General features: G+C 35.4%; 1 pseudogene; it reads right to left on the reverse strand.

The window, feature by feature from the left end:
* Positions 1-359: 359 nt before the first annotated feature.
* Positions 360-4,052, reverse strand: LOC106145406 (kinesin-like protein KIF2A; annotated as a pseudogene).
* Positions 4,053-4,571: the final 519 nt, after the last annotated feature.

A 4,571-nucleotide genomic window follows, 5' to 3' on the forward strand; every position in this document is an offset into this window, starting at 1 on the left:
CTTTTCTGTCTCACTATTAGGGACATCTGGATCAAGTCCCCAAAACATCATTTAGGAAAGAAAATTGGCAAGGATCTCCAAAATTAACCATTATTTGAGTAAATGAAAAAAAAAAGTTCCATCAATTCTGATTCTTGGTTGTGCTACTGGACTAGAAGCATTTTGTAGACAAAAGATGTTTCACAAAATTGAAATGATATTCAGGTGAAGGGCAAGACATTTTCCATAGACCCTAAAAATTTCAAACTTTTCCAGTGACTCTTATAGCTGAACCATTGCATGTTAGGTCTGGGGATCCTTTAGCAGTAGATACTAGTTTAGAGGGCAATGAATTTTCTCTAGTAAAGTTGCTTGCTGGCTTATACTTCTTGTAGAGCTTCATGAAAAGATTTCACTTTATCCCACAGCTTAGTTAAACTATCTTTTGCTCCAAGCATAGCTTCCAGTTGTGTAGCACAGGAATATACATCATAGTCTACTCCTTCAGTCATCTCTGGGAGACCCTTTTCATCTTCTACCATTGAATAAATGTCTGGAACAATGTCCTGTGATCTTCTATCACTCTTATACCATTCGTGAGTCAGTCTTGTGCAATGAAAACAATTTTGGAGAAACCTCTTCATTTTGTTCACAAATAAGTTTTATGTCATCTCTGGGAAGGTGTAAGGAACATCTGCCATAGACATGCTGGGACATGCTGGGACTCACTAAGTTACTAGCCATAAGGAACAACAGCCATTGAACTGCTTAGTCATGTCTGCTTGCAACTGATAAAGAGCTGTAAGGGGCACTAGCCATAGACATGCTTAGCAATGACTGGTTACAGTTGATAGGGAGCATAGCTCTGTGGACATGCACAAAGAACATACCCAATTGCAATATGTCACTGGACATAACCAATGGACATTGACTTTCACAGGGTGTAACCAATCACCAATATACACTACCAACTTGTAATCATATTTAAATTGCTGGTCCTGCCACAGTGAAGAGTAGACAATGGACATCAGTGAGACTGGGTACCTTGCTGTCTGTCCCTAGACTGACTCCACCATTTCCTGACATCTTCAGCTGGAGAGAACCACCAGACAAGGATAATGTCTGCTCTTTGGCTAAGAGAAGTCATGTGGCATTGGAGGTATTTTGGGGCTTGTGGTTGCCCTAGAATTGTGTGATTTGCTTATAGTGTTTAGTGAGTATTGAATGCTAGTTGGGGTGTTCCCACACACCCAACACTTTTTGCATTGATTATTTATATTTGATGATTGGTGCGATCGAATATATGCTTGCATTTAAAGACAATCTGCCTCCGGATAATTATTTATAGCACTGCTTGCCACAGAAGGGAACTTCATAACCCCCCTGTGTTTCTAAATCCTTAATCTGCTTTGCTGAATGACGCATTATTGGGTCACATCACTGAATAAGAATAGATAATGGTTAATAATGGTCAGGCAGTAATGGTTATGGACCCCAATTAAAGTCTTGTTCAAATGCAAAGACTATACCAGACTAACGGTGAAAACACTAATGGACCCTTTTCTTTTTCCATATATACAGACCGTGAGACTTATCTACAGGAAAATTCCAGCCAACTTCTTTATCCCAGAGCAGTTGAAAAATGGAAGGTGGGAATGAACCTGGATGGGAATTACAGAGAAGATTAAAACTCAAGTACCAAAAGACACACCCAATGACTTTGATACTTTATCATTGCCTGTTCAACACAGATTTTGATCAAAACTCATACCCCCAAAAACTATGTAAGCCCCTAGGCTAGCGCACCAAAATGGATTTTCCTGATACTAGGTCCCTTCCGGTATTATAGGAGTTCTATCTCTTCTCTTTTCACTTAAATAAATTTACTCTTTGCTTTACTCTTTGCTGTTTACTCTTTGCTTCTGTTGTTGTCCGTGGACTTATTTACTCAAATTTTCAAGACATGAACCTAGAAAGAAATTGGTAGAGAATCTAGTTTCATCTCAAAATTCCAGTTTTATCACCAGTCATGGTTGTATCAACAGTCAATTCTTTCACCCTGTTTGCATAATTAATATATTAAGAGTATTTTTGAAGGATGCTATTCCTAGACAGATTGTGGAAATTGTACAGATATGAGTTATCCTATATGAATGAACCTCTAAACACCTGAGTGAGTTTATTTTTGGGAAAGGAATATAAGGTTTATTACTACCTAAGGTTCTGATGCACTCCTTGAATACTAAAAAGATTTATTAATTTCAAATCTTTAGGCCCAGTTTGCCTATTTGCACTGAAATTGTCATCTCCCTTTTTCATTCCCAGGCAAATTGATGAGAGAATATTTATCATGTAGTTTATCTTTCCTTATAAGAATGATCTGGAACAGTGTATTGTTCCAAGATAAATGTGCATTTGCACATGTTTGGTTATGTCAATGAGTTGCAGTACATTATTATTACATTTGACTCCCTGTTCCCATACTCCCACCTCTTGAACCTGATATTTCCCTTCTTTAAGAACTTTTAATTTTGTTTTTCTGTTTAGTAAGTCAAACTTCTTTCCACTACAAATTTCAAAAACATTTGCACATACTTGAAGTTGTGGCTTCTTATGGATTGTCTTCTTTACCATTAAAATGAATTGCTAATGCATAAATGCCTTTAGAGCAATCTTTGTTCTTTCCTGAAGAGACACCACCCATAGTGTGAGTTTTTTTCACTTCATTCTGCCCATAAGCAAAGCACCTAGTCATTCTTTTTTAAAAAATTGTTTCTTATAGTGGTCTAGCAGTAAACCAGTAAGCCATTTCATTAGGAGCTGAGTCATCAAAGTCATGATCAAAATCAAATATTTTCTAGGTACCTTGTTAAATCTCCTATCTGTTTGGGTTCATGTACCATCAGAATATCTTTTCAGGGATGGGGGGTTTTTAGAGCAAGATCTTTCATTTGACGTTCTTTTTTTTTATTGAGTGGTTTGTTTTATTGTACAAACACTTATCCTGTATTTATGGTCCATAATCCAAGCTTCCTCTAATGTTTCTGACCATACACATAATTTCTTTTATTTTGATCATATTTACTTAATATTTTATCTAACTATTTATTTATTTTGCGTTACAATTCTTAATACACCTTTATACCACAATTTATCATATCTCTGATTGTATATAAGGTATGTTGACACCAAATTCACATAATTTCTTTTTATTTTTTTTTAATTTTAATTAATTAATTAATTAATTAATTAATTAATTAATTAATTAATTAATTTTGTGTGTGTGTTACTGGGAATTGATCTCAGGTACACTGGAACACTGAACAACATCCCCAGACCTATTTTGTATTTTATTTAGAGACAGGGTCTCACTGAGTTGCTCAGCACCTCATCATTGCTGAAGCCGGTGCACCACTGTGCTCAGCTCATACATATAATTTCGTAATTTGGATTTTTTCCCCTCTGAGTTCTTGCTGTTGCAATTTCCTATTTTCTCATTTTTTTTTCTTGTAATTATTCTACTTCTTTTCCACAATTAGATTTTCTACACAGAGGGGCTCCATTTTCCTTACTTCCATCCTTCCTTCCTTCTTTCATACCTTCTTTCCTTCCTTCCTTCTTTCCTTTTTTCTTTTCTTTCTTTCTTCAGCTTCAACTGGAGATAGATCTGCTACACTACCATTCTGTTATGCAGAGAAAGACTGTTGAGGAAGTTGACTAGGCTGAGCATGTTCAGAACCAATCACTGTGTCATCTTTTGGAGGAGAGTCATTTTTAATAGATTTTATAATATGTTGATACTTTATAATGTTGTTTATTTTGACTGAGGATGTTGGAGGTATTTCTAGGCTGGGTTCAGTTTCTTCATCAGGAACAAGGTCAGGGTTAAGTGAAAAGATGCCTTCCAGATCAACCTCTTTGCCTTTTGTAACTCCATTTTCTACCCATTCAACAGTTACACTTTAGTTATCATCACCTAAAGATGTTTCCCTTGCTTGGAACATTCGGCTGTGGCTCCACTTTATCTCCATGGAAATCCTGATTTGGATCTTGCTGAAGTTGGTTGTTGCCATCACCTCATCTCAAGTTTCTTTATAATATTTTTAAATGAAATTCATATGTCTGTTTGTGTTCTACCAACCCTGTGTCTTGAGGGAAAAAATTGTTAACTCCACTTGTAGGATATTAGGAACTCAGAAGAAACCCAATATTAGAAATATTTTACCTAAATATTGCATATTCTGTAGGAATTATCTATAAAGAAAAATAAAGTGGAGTTGGTTATTTCACTAAACTACAGGGATTCTTCTCTAGTAAGAAAAGTTGAAGTTATCTTACAAGAGGAGGTAAGAGAAAGTTCAGGTTACAGAGCATAGTAACACCCTGTACTCTCAGGCAAGTCAATTAATAATTAATTTCATTTATCCAACAAAGATATTTTGAGTATTTATTATGTTATAGATACTGTTCCATTTATTGGGGATGAAGCATTGAACAAAATAGATATATATCTTTCCCTTGTGGAGCTTGTAATGTAGTTGAACAATTGTTTATTCATGAAAATATTTACATTTGAAATTTAAGAGAAAAGT

Source organism: Ictidomys tridecemlineatus, chromosome 8 (genome assembly GCF_052094955.1).
Source record: "Ictidomys tridecemlineatus isolate mIctTri1 chromosome 8, mIctTri1.hap1, whole genome shotgun sequence".
Taxonomy (NCBI): Eukaryota; Metazoa; Chordata; class Mammalia; order Rodentia; family Sciuridae; genus Ictidomys; species Ictidomys tridecemlineatus.